At 38.8% G+C, this 18,622-nt stretch overlaps 1 long non-coding RNA gene across 1 annotated transcript; it reads right to left on the bottom strand.

Annotated features, from left to right (window-relative positions):
- Positions 1-244: 244 nt before the first annotated feature.
- On the bottom strand, positions 245-17,206 carry LOC117311586 (uncharacterized). The gene is made up of 2 exons (XR_004525826.2): positions 8,371-17,206; positions 245-2,229 (listed from the first exon to the last, which is right to left on the bottom strand). It is a non-coding gene; the product is annotated as an uncharacterized lncRNA (long non-coding RNA).
- Between the last annotated feature and the right edge of the window lie 1,416 nt (positions 17,207-18,622).

Raw genomic sequence — 18,622 nt, 5'->3', positions numbered from 1 at the left:
AGAAGGAAGGAGAGGAGGGTATTGACAGAGCTTTAAACCCCGTGCAGCTGGGAAGTAATGATTGAGATTGTTCATCCAACACTGGGAATGACCTAGACCAGTGGTTCTCAAACCTTTTAGTCTTAGGACTCCTTTACCCCATAAAATAAACGAGGACCCCCAGAGAGCTTTCGTGTTTGTTCTTTTACCCATATTTACCATATGCGAAATTTTAAAAAATAATTCATTTGAAAAGAACAAAAACCCATTACATGTTTTTATTGTAAAATAACTATATTTTCAGCAAGAACAAAAATGTACTTAGAGTACTGGTTTACATTTCTGCAAATCTCTTTAATGTCTAGTTTAATACATCACTCACCTCTTATATCTGCTTCTGAATTCAGTTTGTTGCCTTCCACACCGTCATGTAGTCTCTGCGAAGGACCTTTGCACCTGCTGTTATTTTTGCCTTTACACTCTTCTCTTGGCCCTTTCCATGCATTCCATCTCCACTAAATATCATTTATGCAGAGCAGTCTTTCCTAACTACCTCCTTTACATTTGCACCCTTTCATCACAACACCCTTTCCAAATTCCTCCACACCACTTAGCACAATCCGTAATTACTTTGTGTACATATATGTTCACCTTTTATTTCCTTCCTGGCCAATTAGCATGTAAACTGAAGCTTAGTAAGCACTTAATAAGTAAGCACTAAATAAAAACTTCCTGATTATATGGATGGGTAATTGGATGGATGGGTCCAGAACTTGGAATCTCATTTCTAAAAGGAAGCCAGGCTTTGCGTAAGGCACTTAATAGACTCAGCAAATGTACATTTTAAGTAAAATATGTTAGGATAAAATATTAGAGCTGGAAGGAGCTTAAGATCGTGTATCCCAGGACTCTTATTTTATACAGGACAAAAGTAACGCTCAGCTGATTACAAATTCCTGTTTTCTTCAATGAGTGTGCATAGAGTTTCTAATCCCCTGTGTGTTAACCACCCGCAAAATTCAGTCATATATCTGATGCCAATCTGTTTATTTTCTGTTTGTTGATAGGTCTGTTTGGTTTCTGTCTTAACAGTTTTTATCAGGATTTGAGGTCTGTTATAATAACAATAATGGAGACATGAATATAAAAGTAATTCACATGTATGAGAAACAAGTATAGAAATTATTCAGTTGCCATGCCTATTGCCATGGCAACTGAATTCATTATGTGAATATTGATGTGACTTTTAAAGTTACCTCACTTAGTGCTTCTGTCCTATAATGGAGAAACAATTGCCCTCCTGCAATTTTCATTAAGATTTCTATGGTTTTACACCTTTGGAAACTCGGATCACATCAGGAGTCAATTGATAACCAATTACTGTGGACCTTAATAGTTATATTACTAATAATACAATATTGAAGAAACCTTTATGATAAAGTTGGTTTGGAAACACGGTTAATGTTAATCCTTGTAGGAAAACAAGGATTAGAATTAGCCACTGACCTTGTTAGAATTAGCCACCGGGCTCATCTGGAGACCAAAAGATACTGAAACAATATCTTTAATACTAAATATTATAAAAATTGTCAACCAAGAGCTTCAAGGCCCTGTGCATGGTTTATCCTCAGCCTTCCCCTCAGCCTTATCTTACCTACTCTCCTTCTTGCTTTTTGCATTTTTGCCACAAAAACCCCAGGACCTTTGTAGTCACTGTTCCTTCTGCCCAGCAAGCCCTTCCCTGCTCTCCTCCACAACACACAACTGTTTTACTCCTTCTCATCTTTCAGATCTCACTTCAAGCATCCTCTCCACAGGGAAACCTTCCCTGACATGCCACCTAGGTGTGGTTCCTCAGTTTACAGACCCTCACAAAATCCATGTTTCCTTCAGATCACCTAACTCATTTTGTTATTATGTATTCATTTAATTAATGTCTGGCTCCTCACTAGATTCCATGAGAATAGGGATAGTAGCTGTTTTATATTTCTAGCACCTTACAGAGAGGCTGGCATAGCACAAGTGTTCAATCAATATTAGTTAAAAGAAAGAATGAATGAAGCCACTGTCATTTTTATCAGTCATCATACCTGGACTATATCCACTTAGCTGTTCCTCAGCTTCTCTCAGTTTCCCCAGGAAATCAGAAATAGCTTTAGGGTTTCTCCACTTTCACTGGCATACTGCATGAAGGGCAATCAAAACCAAGAACCAGAACAGACTGGTCCTGTTGAATTCATATCTGTCACGCTTGTAAAAAGAAAATAAACACATGTAAAAATTGTGGCCTGTGTTGGTTCCCCATATTTTCATTTTTCATTTTTAATTTAATGGCCCTTGAAAGTCTATAATGTAAAACATGGCAGTTGAGCTCCTGAATCCCATATGCAGCCAAGTACTTCTCTAGGGAGCATTCCTTGGTTGGTCTTTTCTTTTCTCAGAGTTCCTGTTGCTTCTGTAGTAAAAATAACTATTTAGAACAATGTATTTGATTTTTATAAGCCAAAATTGCCTCTTTTGTAAAATAGAACTAATAACAGTATCAACCTCATGTAATTGATATGCATACTTAGCTCAGTGCCAGGCCAATAATAAATCATAATTATTATGATTATGTTTCTTTGTGCTATATATACATAGAAGACACCCAATATATACAATAAAAATTTAGTCTTTTATTGGTTTTTGCACTTTAGTTATCATTTAAATCATTCAAAATTTGGTAACTCATGTTGATGTACATGGTAACACTTTACCTACAAGAATAGTTTAATAAACTCAACATATCATTCCCTCATGTCAGGTGACCAGAATGAATGTCTATTACATACCCTTTAGTCAACACTTTATTGACTATGGCTAGATCTCTGTCACTGAGTAGACTCATTAAAAGATAGGACTGATAACAGCTCAGTGTCTGGAAATCAATGGGAATTTAACAAATGTTTGATATACTGAATTAAATTGAACCCAACTTTCTAGAGTCTAATACTTTTATGTTTCCTTCCTCTAATTGAACTTTAGAGCTGGGAAACCCATTTCCCCGCCTCCATCACTCACACACAGAGTTCTGCTATGGTTAGTTTTCTGGTAACTCAGTTTATGTTATCTGCATATTTGGAAGAATAGTTATTTCCAACTAGTAAAACCAGAATGTCCAGTTTTCTACAGAATTAGATCATAGGGAGGAATGTTTTAAATACTTGCTATCTGGAGTATTTTCTCATATCACTTTACCTGGGACTATCAATATATATTGCAATTAAAGTAATCCACTACACACAAAGAATGCAAATTCAATATAATTCACTGTCTCTTTTTCATAATATGACAGCAGGAGTGAAGTCTCCAAAATTAAAATGGAGTTAAAATTTCTTTAAAAAGCTAATGCAGTCTGTTTGGGTTTTAACTGACTGTTCCTCAAAATGAAATTCTGGAAAAACCACATGTCAAGATTTTTCCCAAAGAGGAAAAATTCAGATACTTTTACATAAAGTAAAACCAACAATCAAAAAAAAAAATCTCAACAAATTAACTGCAGACAGAGGGACTTCCCTGGTGGCGCAGTGGTTAAGAATCCGCTTGCCAATGCAGGGAACACGGGTTCAAGCCCTGGTCCAGGAAGATCCAGGAAGATCCCAACTAAGCACATGCACCACAACTACTGAGCCTGCGCTCTAGAGCCTGCAAGCCACAACTACTGAGCCCATGTGCCACTACTACTGAAGCCCATGCACCTAGAGCCTGTGCTCTTCAACAAGAGAAGCCACCACAATGAGAAGCCCGTGCACCGCAACGAAGAGTAGCCCCCGCTCGCTGCAACTAGGGAAAGCCCAAGGGCAGCAACGAAGACACAACACAGCCAAAAATAAATAAATAAATAAATAAATAAATAAATATTATAAAATGCAGGCAGGGAACATGGAAATAACTGGAGTGCTTCCCTAATCTCTCTCACCCTACTCAATGCTTTTCTCCTCCAACATAATTAATGCATAGTGAATTTCATATGAATTTGGTAGTAATAAATAATAAATATTGATTAAATACTTACTATGTGCCCATCTCTATTTCTCTGATGCCCAGACAAGTTTCTCTCTGATTTGGGGTATGAACTTAAGGTCTTCCACACTGTTCAGTGCTTGCACTGGTTAAGTGGTTTAAATATATTCAGCTACTGGTTATGTGGGATAATAGATACAGCTTTGATGCATTGTTTTTTTAAACGAAAGAAGGGTAGTACCTGACAAAATATTTAAATTTGACACCAACTTACTAAAGTTACTATCTGAATAGCTAGATATGCTGGGTATTGGTGCTGAATTTCAAATCAAAGACAGTATAAGTTAAAACTTCGGAGAAAGTACAGTAATTTCCATGCAGTAGAAAAATAACTTATTGAGCAAAGGAACTGTTATCAATCCAGTTCATCCAGAAGTGTGGGCACAGTGGTCCTATACTGCATAAGAGGATGAGTTACTAGAATAAATCCACTTGTTTTATTCCTTTTCCTGCATGCTGAAATATTTTAAAATAACTATTAATGCAGCCCATTTTTAACCTATTTTTTGAAGCTGAAAAACATGCTGGGGTTTCCTGTGTTACAGCCTCAGTGGATGACATACAATTTGAGGAGACAGCTAGGTAAGTGGCATTGCTTTATCACACCTTTCTCCTGGGTTTATTGGTTCATTTACAACATGTATTTGTGGCACCTAAGCGTACTCATTTGGAGTCAGGGATCCAATTTGTTAATAAGTAACATTTGAACCAATGTAAATCAGTAAAACATAATAATAATTTCAGGACCTACTTTTAGTAAATACTATTAAGTGTAAATTTACAGCCCTGATTTTGTTGAGAAATAGCTCTCAGCATTAAATGCATTCTGGTATAAGGCACTGCAGGATTTCTAAAAGCTGGTTCTGAATGGCTCCTTCCTTTACTATTAATGATAATAAGTATCTCTATGATGGTGAATTTCATCATTAGGTTGTTGGGTAACATTAATTCATCTGAGTAGAGGTGTTAAATTATGAAAAACATTTTATGTGTAGGAGTGTGTATATGTTTTACCATCTCTTATTGTAGAAAATTTCAAGATACACAAATCTTTCAACCATATACAAAAGTAGAGAGAATACTACCATGTATCCCCAAGGACCCAACACCTAACTACAACAATAATCAACTCATAAATGCTGTTGTTTTATCAATACTCTTCCATACTCCCCCACATACCTGGATTATTTTGAAGCAAATCCCAGACATCATCTCTGAATATTTCAGTATATATTTCTAAAAGATCAGGGCTCTTTTAGAAAACATAATAACGTAACTGCAATACCATTAAGAAAAACTATCATTCCCAATGGTCTCAAAAAACATTTTTTTTTAATTTAAACAATTGGTCTATGGATTGAATCAGGATCCAATATGGCTGATATGACCTTTAACATAAAAATTTCCCTTTCTTCTTTTCTCTTGCAATTTGTTTTTTAAAGAAACCTGGTCATTTGTCCTACAGCGTTTACCACATTTTGTATCTGCTCATTGTATACCTGTTTAACATGCTCACTGATGCAGGGCTGGTCATTATTTCTATGCCTTTTTGGTGGACAGAATTAGGAATTATTTTTTTTAAAGAAGTTACATTAATAACTGTAATAAACTAGGGTTATATGGTTTTACTTAATTTATCTGATTTTATGTTTGTATCTCTTTTTTTTCTTTCTGAATATCTTGATCCTAAAAGAACCATCCCAGACTAGAAACAGATGATCTTCTCTCTTCCTTTTTCTTATGTTATGTTTAGAAAAAGGAAGAGAGAAGATCATCTGTTTCTAGTCTGGGATGGTTCTCAAGGACCACGGGGTAGCTGCCACCTGTTTTCAAAACCCTAAGTAGTCTGTCCAGTGAGATGCCCACTTCATCTCTACAACCTCCAGCTTACATTTATCTATTTGGCACTTATTCATTTATATACAAACAAAATTAAGTTAAATAAAATGACATGCATGAAGAAGTCATATCTCCAAAGCTAACCCAAAAGAAATTTTTGGTAGGCATTAGAATCACAGATATGGAAAGACCTTTAGAACTCAACCCAATCATCTCTTTGTACTGATAAGAAACTGAAGCCTAAGGCCCAGAGCCAGCCAAAGGACAGAGGACACTTAGAGACTGGATCTTCTTATGCTCTATCCAGTGCTTTCTCCAACCCACTTCTTCTATCTTTGGATTCAGCAACCTTTATTGAACATCTCCTAATGCTTGTTCTCATAGGTAGCTGCAGTGTCAGTGAAAGAGCCCTTGACATTCTAGAGACTTGTAGATATAGATAAAGGTCTATTGGGTCTATTGACTAAGCACAGATACTAGCTATGTGATTTTTCCTGAAGTAGAAAAAGTTGACATGTGTTTGTATCTCAACACAATTACAGATTACTGAAAATCCAAACTTATTTGGGAATAGATTAAAGCACCATTATTAAATTTAGGAATGCCAACAGTATATTGCAATAAAACATCTATTATGTACTTTCCAATCCTAAATTCTGTAACTTAGACTTAACTAGTAACCTCATCATTAAAGTGTGGTTTGCCATTTGAACCATTTTGTGTTTGTGTTATCAGAAAGGATTTGTGGCCACTAAAATATATGGGACCTGCACCATTAAAAAAAGAAAATTAAAAGCTACATATAGAAAGCCATACAATTTGTTTAAAAGCCATATTATTTTTTTTTACTATATTGATTTTTTTAAAATATTTATTTATTTGGTTGCATCAGGTCTTAGTTGCGGCAGGCGGGCTCCTTAGTTGTGGCACGCAAACTCTTGGTTGCAGCATGCACGTGGGATCTAGTTTCCAGACCAGGGATCGAACCCGGGCCCCCTGCATTGGGAGCGCAGAGTCTTAACCACTGTGCCATCAGGGAAGTCCCATATTAGATATTTTTTCAATTCACAATATATATTGAATATACCAAAAGTACTGCTCTAGGTTCAATAGAATATATGAATGTTTATGACACAATACTGAAGTGTGGCAGTCACTCAGTCTGGTAAGAAAGTCAGACAAATACATAGTCATCAGAATAGAAAGTATGATAGGATGCATGCCTAGGGTGAGATATAAATTCTGTGGGGTAGATAAAAGATTTTGACTGGAGAACCAATGAGAGTTTCATGATGGAGGTAGTATTTAATGTGGGCCTTGAATGAGGTATAGATTTTCACTGGTGAATAGGAAAAGGACTTCACAAGATGAGGTACATACATGTAAGAGCCTAAGCATTGAGGTGGGAAGAAGTGGGGGGTGCTTAGGAAAAGCCTGGTGTGCAGAGATGATGCCCCAGCAGCACTGTGGGGCTGGGTAACAGAAGACCTTGAATGCCATGCTATGAAATTGATTTTACTTGGGATTTTAGCAGAATGAAAAGCAGAATGTCTCCTGCTTTTAAAGGAAGGGCAGAGTTCACAAAAGAGACAAAAACGTGGCAAGGTGGACTTCCCTGGTGGTCCAGTGGTTAAGACTCAGCACTTCCACTGCAGGGGGAGCAGGTTCGAGCCCTGGTCAGGGAAGTTACACATGCCACATTGTGTGGCCAGAAAAAAAAGTGGCAAGATGCTTCCCCTCCTCAGAGTCTGACAGGCAGAGGTGGAAGATTTTGGTAGTATATGAGTACAAAGTACTACAGTAGCTTTGAAGAGGGACTCTCTGCCTCGTGTTATCACTGTAAATCTCTGCTAGAAACTTTACCAAACAGAGTTAGGAAATCTAGGAGGAACAAGTTTAAGGAAAAGAGAAAATTGGTTTGGGTTTGCATGTGCTAAGTGTGGGGATTAAGTGAAATTAGGTAATGTGTGTGTAAGCAGCTATCACTCAGCCTAGTAGGGCCTCCATAACCATTAGCTGAATCTGCTGAGAGAAGTTTGAAAATATGGCTCTGTGTTTCAAGAATGAGGTTTGGGCTAAAGATTTAGACTTGAGAATCATCTCTATAAAGATGATAGGATTGTGGAAGAGAACAAGGTCTTCAGGAAGAGGCCGAAATGAGAAAAAACAAAGAACATAAATTTGGTGGATGGCTACCATTAAGGAATGGATTAAGAAAGGGAAATCAGTGAAGAAAACTGAGAATGAAGAGAGAACAGTATTTTGGAAGCCAAGGGAAGAGAAGGTTTCCTGAAGAAAGAGGTTGATTGATGCTGTTAAATGAGAGAAGACCTTGGATTTAGCTGTTAGGAAGTGACTTCGGAGATATCAGGAGTAAGATGTGGAAGCAACAGCTAGATTTGAGTGGCTGAGAAGTGAATGAGAGATGAAACCCCCAAACTTCTGAACCTGACAAAATCCTAATCTTTTAAGACCCATCTCAGATGTTACCTCTTCTATGGCTCCTTCCCTGACTTTTCACATTAGTCACTTCTGGGTGTTTTTGCAATACTTGATTCTTTCTTCCTTTTGAAAAATTTCATAGCGTTGCACTTCATCTGTCTGCATCCTGATGTCCCAAGTGAAGACTGGTCTCCTTGATGTCATCAATCTTATCTTGTTAATCATTGTATCCTGAGGTCTTAGTTTCACGCCAGGACTAGTTGTAACTCAGTAAACATTTGTTAAATGTATGAGCTGGAAAAAGAAAAAGATTATTTTAGGAAGTTTGAATATGGAGAAATATAGAGGAGAAGAGAAAAAAATGTTGTGATAGAATAAACTTGAGAGAAAGATTTTTAGCAAGGAAAAGCCTTGAACATTTTCACAGACTGATAAGGAGTCAAGGAAGGGGCAGAGATTGAGGGTACAAAAGAGGAAAGAGCTGCCTAAGCCAGGCCATGGTGCAGGAGGAAAGGTAAGAGTAGGACGGGATCAAGGGCACGGGTAAAGAAAGAGGTCTGGAAGAGATCTATTTTTCTTCCCCTGAAATAGAAGATTGAGAAGAATAGTGAGAATGTAGTTCAAATTTGAAGTCAGGGAGAAAAATTGAGGAGGCTTATATTGGGTAGACCCTTAGGTGACTGAAGGGCCAGAACACAAAAGCTTTGAAACAACTAGGGTTACATGACCAGAGTCCCAGTAATAATGTGGAGTGAATGGATCATCTGGCAACATTGAGGGCTCCTGTAAACTGAGTGAAGGTATTCAGTTTGTTTGCTTGCTTGTATGTTTACCATTTATTTGTTAACCAACATTTAAAAATATCAGTTGTATAGGTTTGCATGTGTGTTCGTTTTCTCTTAACCAAACAGCTGTGGTACAGTCAAGTATCTGTTGTAGATTTGGAAATCATTTTGCACACCATCTTTGCAAAGGCCGTTTTCTGTTAAAAAGAGGTAGTCAGCTAACTCTTGTGTGGCTTACAATAATCAGTATCTATTTTTAGTGCTGTCTCGTTATGTTATTGAGTTTCTCATGCATGAACATTATCAGCATAAGGTGGAACTGTTCTATGGCACACACATTTAAGTGAATCTCCAAGTCTGAAATGAGATGTGCTAGAATTACTGTTTTTTTTTTTTATCTAGAGTTGGACAAGTTATAACCATCAAAGCGAAAGTTACTAGAGCGTTCAGCACAAGCATGGAGGTAAGAGGCTCCCTTTTCTTCCTTCTGCCTGTTGGTGCTCATTTCTTCATTGTTTACAGAGGAGAGAGGAGGAGGCCTGGAATAACTTGGAGTTCATGTGATTCTGAATTTCAGAAGGCCCTTGAATCTGTAGTCAGGCTCACAGGTAAATAATAAGCCTGTGTTTCCCTGCTACTAAAATTAAATGTGATGCAATGAACTATTTTTACATAAAAGGATATACACAAAGTAAACATACAAGGGAGGGCACTCCCTTGGTTCTTTGCCAGGTATAGGTTTTATTTCTTAATTATTCTGACTCTATTACTATTCTAATTCTACTTGTTCTCTATCTCCTCACCTATAATGAAAACTAGCCCCACGATTAACTAGTTTTTGAAAGACAGAGTAATTGGAGCAAGAAGGGAAGCTTAGATTTTTCTTCTTCGCCTACCTGGTTTTCTTTTCTTTATTATAGCTATGAATACAAAATTCTTGGGAGATTTTGAAGTCTCTATCCAGGTTAAAATAGCAGGAAAGGAGTTTATGGATCCCATGTTGCAACTTGTAGTTTGCTCAGTAGCAGTCCCTTTGATCTCTGGGCACAAAAGACATGTAGGGACTTACATTTGTTTCTTAGGGATTCTATGACAAAGTTTCACAGATTAGGTGCCTTAAACAACAGAAATTTATTGTCTCACTGTTCTGGAGGCTAGCAGTCCTAAATCAAGGTGTCAGTAGGGTTGGTTCCTTCCAAGGCCTATGGGAGAGAATCTGCCCCCATCCTCCCTCCTAACCTCTGGTGGTTTGCCAGTGGTTTGCTTCACTCTGATCTCAGCCTTCATCTGCACATGGTGTTCTCCCTGTGTGTGTGTGTGTTTATGCGTCCAAATTTTCCCTTTTTATTAAAAAAATTTTTTAACATCTTTATTGGAGTATAATTGCTTTACTATGGTGTGTTTCTGCTTTATAACAAAGTCAATCAGCTATACATATATATATACATCCCCATATGTCCTCCCTCTTGCATCTCCCTCCCACCATCCCTATCCCATCCCTCTAGGTGGACACAAAGCACTGAGCTGATCTCCCTGTGCTATGTGGTTACTTCCCACTAGCTATCTGTTTTACTTTTGGTAGTGTATATATGTCGATGTCACTCTCTCACTGCGTCCCAGCTTACCCTACCCCCTCCTCGGGTGCTCAAGTCCATTCTCTATGTCTGCGCCTTTATTCCTGTCCTGCCCCTAGGTTCTTCAGACCCAATATTTTTTTTTTAGATTCCATATATATGTGTTAGCATACAGTATTTGTTTTTCTCTTTCTGATGTACTTCACTCTGTATGACAGTCTCTAAGGTCCATCCACCTCACTACAAATAACTCAATTTCATTTCTTTTTATGGCTAATATTCCATTGTATATATGTGCCACATCTTCTTTATCTGTTCATCTTTCAGTGGACACTTAGGTTGCTTCCATGTCCTGGCTATTGGAAATAGAGCTGCAATAAACATTGGGGTACTTGACTCTTTTTGAATTATGGTTTTCTCAGGGTATATGCCCAGTAGTGGGATTGGTAGGTCGTATGGTTGTTCTATTTTTAGGTTTTTAAGGACCCTCCATACTGTTCTCCATCGTAGCTGTATCAATATACATTCCTACCAACAGTGCAAGAGGGTTCCCTTTTCTCCACACCCTCTCCAGCATTTATTGTTTGTAGATTTTTTGATGATGGCCATTCTGACAGGTGTGAGGTGATAACTCATTATAGTTTTGATTTGCATTTCTCTAATGATTAGTGATGCTGAGCACCCTCTCATGTGTTTGTTGGCAATCTGTATATCTTCTTTGGAGAAATGTCTATTTAGGTCTTCTGCCCATTCTTGGATTGGGTTGTTTTTTTGATATTGAGCTGCATATGCTGTCTATAAGAGACCCACCTCAGACCTAGGGACACATACAGACTGAAAGTGAGGGGATGGAAAAAGATATTCTACTCAAATGGAAATCAAAAGAAAGCTGGAGTAGCAATTCTCATATCAGAAAAAATAGACTTCAAAATAAAGACTATTACAAGAGACAAAGAAGGACACTACATAATGATCAAGAGATCAATCCAAGAAGAAGATATAACAATTGTAAATATTTATGCACCCAAAAAAGGAGCACCTCAATACATAAGGCAAATGCTAACAGCCATAAAAGGAGAAATCAACAGTAACACAATAATAGTAAGGGATTTTAACACCCCACTTTCACCAATGGACAGATCATCCAAAATGAAAATAAATAAGGAAACACAAGCTTTAAATGATACATTAAACAAGATGGACTTAATTGATATTTATAGGACATTCCATCCAAAAACATCAGATTATACTTTCTTCTCAAGTGCTCTTGGAACATTCTCCAGGATAGACCATATCTTGGGTCACTAGTCAAGCCTTGGTAAATTTAAGAAAACTGAAATTTTATCAAGTAACTTTTCTGATCACAACGCTATGAGACTAGATATCAATTACAGGAAAAAAAATCTGTAAAAAATACAAACACATGGAGGCTAAACAATATGCTACTAAATAAGCAAGAGATCACTGAAGAAATCAAAGAGGAAATCAAAAAATCCCTAGGAGCAAATGACAATGAAAACACAACAACCCAAAACCTATGGGATGTAGCAAAAGCAGTTCTAAGAGAGAAGTTTATAGCAATACAATCCTACCTCAAGAAACAAGAAACATCTCAAATAAACAACCTAACTTTACACCTAAAGCAATTAGAGAAAGAAGAACAAAAAAACCCAAAGTTAGCAGAAGGAAAGAAATCATAAAGATCAGATCAGAAATAAATGAGAAAGAAATGAAGGAAATGATAGGCAAAGATCAATAAAACTAAAAGAGGTTTCTTTGAGAAGATAAACAAAATTGATAAACCATTCGCCAAACTCATCAAGAAAAAAAGGGAGCAGACTGAAATCAGTAGAATAAAAATGAAAAAGGAGAAGTAACAACTGACACTGCAGAAATACAAAGGATCATGAGAGATTACTACAAGCAACTATATGCCAATAAAATGGACAACCTGGAAGAAATGGGCAAATTCTTAGAAATGCACAACCTCCTGAGACTGAACCAGGAAGAAATAGAAAATACAAACAGGCCAATCACAAGCACTGAAATTGAGACTGTGATTAAAAATCTTCCAACAAACAAAAGTCCAGGACCAGATGGCTTCACAGGTAAATTCTGTCAAACATTTAGAGAAGAGCTAATACCTATCCTTCCCAAACTCTTCCAAAATATAGCAAAGGGAGGAACACTCCCAAATTCATTCTACGAGGCCACCATCACCCTGATACCAAAATCAGACAAAGATGTCACAAAGAAAGAAAACTACAGGCCAATGTCACTAATGAACATAGATGCAAAAATCCTCAACAAAATACTAGCAAACAGAATCCAACATCACATTTAAAGGATCACACACCATGATCAAGTGGGGTGTATCCCAGGAATGCAAGGATTCTTCAATATATGCAAATCAATCAATGTGATAAACCATATTAACAAATTGAAAGATAAAAACCATATGATCATCTCAATAGATGCAGAAAAAGCTTTCAACAACATTCAACACCGATTTATGACAAAAACCCTCGAGAAAGTATACATAGAGGGAACTTACTTCAACATAATAAAGGCCATATATGACAAACCCACAGCCAACATCATTGTCAATGGTGAAAAATTGAAACCATTTCCACTAAGATCATGAAGAAGGCAAGGTTGCCCACTCTCACCACTCTTATTCAACATAGTTTTGGAAGTTTTAGCCACAGCAATCAGAGAAGAAAAAGAAATAAAAGGAATACAAATTGGAAAAGAAGTAAAACTGTCACTGTTTGCAGATGGCATGATACTATACATAGAGAATCCTAAAGATGCTACCAGAAAACTACTAGAGCTAATCAATGAATTTAGTATAGTAGCAGGATACAAAATCAATGCACAGAAATCTCTTGCATTGCTATACACTAATGATGAAAAATCTGAAAGAGAAATTAAGGAAACACTCCCATTTACCATTGCAACAAAAAGAATAAAATACCTAGGAATAAACCTACCTAGGGAGACAAAAGATCTGTATTCAGAAAACTATAAGACACTGATGAAAGAAATTAAAGGTGATACAAACAGATGGAGAGATATACCATGTTCTTGGATTGGAAGAATCAACATTGTGAAAATGAATCTACTACCCAAAGCAATCTACATATTCAATGCAATCCCTATCAAACTACCACTGGCATTTTTCACAGAACTAGAACAAAAAATTTCACAATTTGTATGGAAACACAGAAGACCCCAAATAGCCAAAGCAATCTTGAGAAAAAAAAATGGAGCTGGAGGAATCAGGCTCCCTGACTCCATTGTATACTACAAAGCTACAGTAATCAAGACAGTATGGTACTGGCACAAAAACAGAAATATAGATCAATGGAACAGGATAAAAAGCCCAGAGATAAACCCATGCACATATGGTCACCTTATCTTTGATAAAGGAGGCAAGAATATACAATGGAGAAGACAGCCTCTTCAATAAGTGGTGGTGGGAGAACTGGACAGCTACATGTAAAAGAATGAAATTAGAACACTTTCTAACACCATACACAAAAATAAACTCAAAATGGATTAGAGACCTGTATGTAAGACCAGACACTATAAAATTCTTAGAGGAAAACATAGGCAGAATACTACATGACATAAATCACAGCAAGATCCTTTTTGACCCACCTCCTAGAGAAATGGAAATAAAAACAATAAACAAATGGGACCTAATGAAACTTAAAAGCTTTTGCACAGCAAAGGAAACCATAAACAAGATGAAAAGACAACCCGCAGAATGGGAGAAAATATTTGCAAATGAAGGAACTGAGAAAGGATTAATCTCCAAAATATACAAGCAGCTCAATATCAAAAAAAACAACCCAATCCAAGAATGGGCAGAAGACCTAAATAGACATTTCTTGTTCTTTCAGGTCTTGTTTTTGTATCCATTCAGCCAGTCTATGTCTTTTGGTTGGAGCATTCAATCCATTTACATTTGAGGTAATTATCGATACGTATGTTCCTATTACCATTTTCTTAATTGTTTTGGGTTTGTTATCGTAAGTCTTTTCTTTCTCTTGTGTTTCCTGCCTAGAGAAGTTCCTTTAGCATTTTTTGTAGAGCTGGTTTGGTGGTGCTGTATTCTCTTAGCTTTCGCTTGTCTGTAAAGGTTTTAATTTCTCTGTTGAATCTGAATGAGATCCTTGCTGGGTAGAGTAATCTCAGTTGCAGGTTTTTCCCTTTCATCACTTTAAATACGTCCTGCCACTCCCTTCTGGCTTGCCATTTCTGCTGAAAAATCAGTTGTTAACCTTATGGGGATTCCCTTGTATGTTAATTGTTGCTTTTCCCTTGCTGCTTTTAATATTTTTTCTTTGTATTTAATTTTTGATAGTTTGATTAATATGTGTCTTGGTATGTTTCTCCTTGGATTTATCCTGTATGGGACTCTCTGCATTTCCTGGACATGATTGATTATTTCCTTACCCATAGTAGGGAAATTTTCAACTATAATTTCTTCAAATATTTTCTCAGTCCCTTTTTTTCCCCTCTTCTGAGAACCCTATCATTCAAATGTTGGTGTGTTTATTGTTGTCCCAGAGGTCTCTGAGATTGTCCTCAATTCTCTTTTTTTTTTTTTTGCTTTATTCTTCTTCTTCTGAGAACCCTATCATTCAAATGTTGGTGTGTTTATTGTTGTCCCAGAGGTCTCTGAGATTGTCCTCAATTCTCTTTTTTTTTTTTGCTTTATTCTTCTTCTTCTGAGAACCCTATCATTCAAATGTTGGTGTGTTTATTGTTGTCCCAGAGGTCTCTGAGATTGTCCTCAATTCTTTTTTTTTTTTTTTTTTTTTTGCTTTATTCTGCTCTGTAGTAATTTCCACTATTTTATCTTCTAGGTCACTTATCCATTCTTCTGTCTGTTATTCTGCTATTGATTCCTTCTAGAGAATTTTTTTTTTTAATGGTATGCGGGCCTCTCACTGTTGTGGCCTCTCCCGTTGTGGAGCACAGGCTCCGGATGCACAGGCTCAGCAGCCATGGCTCATGGGCCCAGCCGCTCCGCAGCATGTGGGATCCTCCCGGACCAGGGCACGAACCCATGTCCCCTGCATCGGCAGGCGGACTCTCAACCACTGCACCACCAGGGAAGCCCCTTCTAGAGAATTTTTAATTTCATTTATTGTGCTGTTCATCATTGTTTGCTCTTTAGTTCTTCTAGATCCTTGTTAAATGTTTCTTGTATATTCTCCATTCTTATTTCCAAGATTTTGGATCATCTTTACTATCATTATTCTGAATTCTTTTTCAGGTAGACTGCCTATTTCCTCTCCATTTGTTTGGTCTGGTAGGTTTTTACCTTGCTGCTTCATCTGCTGTGTATTTCTCTGTCTTCTCATTTTGCTTAACTTACTGTGTTTGGGGTCTCCGTTTCACAGGCTGCAGGTTCATAGTTCCCGTTGTTTTTGGTGTCTGCTCCTAGTGGGTAAGCATGGTTCAGTGGGTTGTGTAGGCTTCCTGGTAGAGGGGACTGGTGCCTGCCTTCTGGTGGATGACGCTGGATCTTGTCTTTCTGGTGGGCAGGACCACGTCTGGTGGTGTGTTTTGGGGTGTCTGTGAACTTATTATGATTTTAGGCAGCCTCTCTGTTAATGGGTGCGTCTGTGTTCCTGTCTTTCTAGTTGTTTAGCATAGGGTGTCCACCACTGTAGCCTGCTGATTGTTGAGTGGAGCTGGGTCTTAGCTTTGAGGTGGAGATCTCTGGGAGAGTTTTTGTCATTTGATATTATGTGGGGCTTGGAGGTGTCTGGTGGACCAATGTCCTGAACTCGGCTCTCCCGCCTCAGAGGCTCAGGTCTGACACCCGGCCAGAGCACCAAGACTCTGTCAGCCACACGGCTCAGAAGAAAAGGGAGAAAGAAAGGAAGGAAGGAAGGAAGAGATGGAGTGAGGGGAGGAGGAAGAGAGAAAAAAGGAATAAAATATGTTATTAAAAATAAAAAATTAAAAAAAGAGAGAAAGAAAGGAGATAGTAACCAAACCAAAAAAGTTGGTTATAGTGCTAAAAACTATAGTTACAAACAAACAAACAAAATGGACAGTCAGAACCCTAGGACAAATGGCAAAAGCAAAGCTATACAGACAAATCACAAAAAGAAGCATACACATACACACTCACAAAAAGAGAAAAAGGATAAAAATTAGGGCTTCCCTGGTGGCGCAGTTGTTGAGAGTCCACCTGCCGATGCAGGGGAGGCAGGTTTGTGCCCCAGTCCGGAAATATTCCACATGCCGCGGAGCGGCTGGGCCCGTGAGCCATGGCCGCTGAGCCTGCGTGTCCAAAGCCTGTGGTCTGCAACAGGAGAGGCCACAACAGTGAGAGGCCCGCATACTGCAAAAAAAAAAAAAAAAAAAAATTAAAGAAGAGAGCAACCAAATCAATAAAGAAATCTACCAATGAGAATAAGCTCTAAATACTAAACTCCGATAAACATAAGCCAGAAACAAATTTGGAGAAAGCAAACTCCAAAATCTACAGCTGCTCCCAAAGTCCATCACCTCAATTTTGGGATGATTTGTTGTCTATTCAGGTATTCCACAGATGCAGGGTACATCAAGTTGATTGTGGAGGTTTAATTCGCTGCTCCTGAGGCTGCTGGGAGAAATTTCCCTTCCTCTTCTTTGTTCGCACAGCTCCTGGGGTTCAGCTTTGGATTTGACCCCGCCTCTGCGTGTAAGTTTCTTGAGGGCATCTGTTCCCTACCCAGACAGGACAAGGTTAAAGGAGTGGCTGATTAGGTGGCTCTAGCTCACTCATGCTGGGGGTAGGTGGGGTATGGAAGGTGGGGCAAGCCTGCGGCAGCAGTGGCCAATGTGACGTTGCAATAACCTGAAGTGCGCCGTGTGTTCTCCCGGGGAAGTTGTCCCTGGATCATGGGACCCTGGCAGTGGCGGGCTGCACAGGCTGCCGGGAGGGGAGGTATGGATAGTGACCTGTGCTTGCACACAGGCTCTTAGGTGGCTGCAGCAGCAGCCTTAGCATTTCATGCCCATCCCTGGTGTCTGCGCTGATAGCCACAGCTCACGCCCAACTCTGGAGCTCATTTAGGCGGTGCTCTGAATTCCCTCTCCTCACACACCCCTAAACAATGGTCTCTTACCTTTTAGGCAGGTCCAGACTTTTTCTTGGACTCCCTCCCAGCTAGCTGTGGCGCACTAGCCCCCATCCAGGCGGTGTTCATGCAGCCAACCCCAGTCCTCTCCCTGGGATGTGACCTCCAAAGCCCAGCCTCAGCTCCCAACCCCCACCCGCCCCGGCGGGGGAGCAGACGAGTCTTTTGGCCTGGTGAGTGCTGGTTGGCACCGATCCTCTGTGTGGGAATCTCTCCGCTTTGCGCTCTGCACCCCTGTTGCTGAGCTCTCCTCCGTGGCTCCAAAGCTTCCCCCCCCACCCCCCACCCCTGTCCCTGCCCGTGAAGGGGCTTCCTAGTGTGTGGAAATTTTTCCTCCTACAGCTCCCTCCACAAAGTGCAGGTCACGTCCCTATTCTTTTGTCTGTTTTTCCTTTTTTCTTTTGCCCTTCGCAGGTACCTGAGGAGTTTCTTGCCTTTTGGGAAGTCTGAGGTCTTCTGCCAGCATTCAGTAGGTGTTCTTTAGGAGTTGTTCCACATGTAGATGTAATTTTGATGTATTTGTGGGGAGGAAGGTGATCTCCATGTCTTACTCCTCTGCCATCTTGAAGGCACCCCCCCAAATTTTCCCTTTTTATAAGGACATCAGTCATTATTGGATTAGGGGTCCATCCTACTCCAGAGGGATCTCATCTCAACTAATTACACCCTATTTTCAAATAAGGTCACATTCTGAGGTACCAGATTTGGTGAGAGACACAAATCAACCCATAGAAGAACTATTTTGGCAATAACCACACCTATGGTGATGGCTTTACCCCGATTTAGTCAC

Source organism: Tursiops truncatus, chromosome 3 (assembly GCF_011762595.2).
Source record: "Tursiops truncatus isolate mTurTru1 chromosome 3, mTurTru1.mat.Y, whole genome shotgun sequence".
Lineage (NCBI taxonomy): Eukaryota > Metazoa > Chordata > Mammalia > Artiodactyla > Delphinidae > Tursiops > Tursiops truncatus.
Note: the sequence above shows the minus strand (reverse complement) of the source record. Positions and strands in the feature narration are given on the sequence as shown.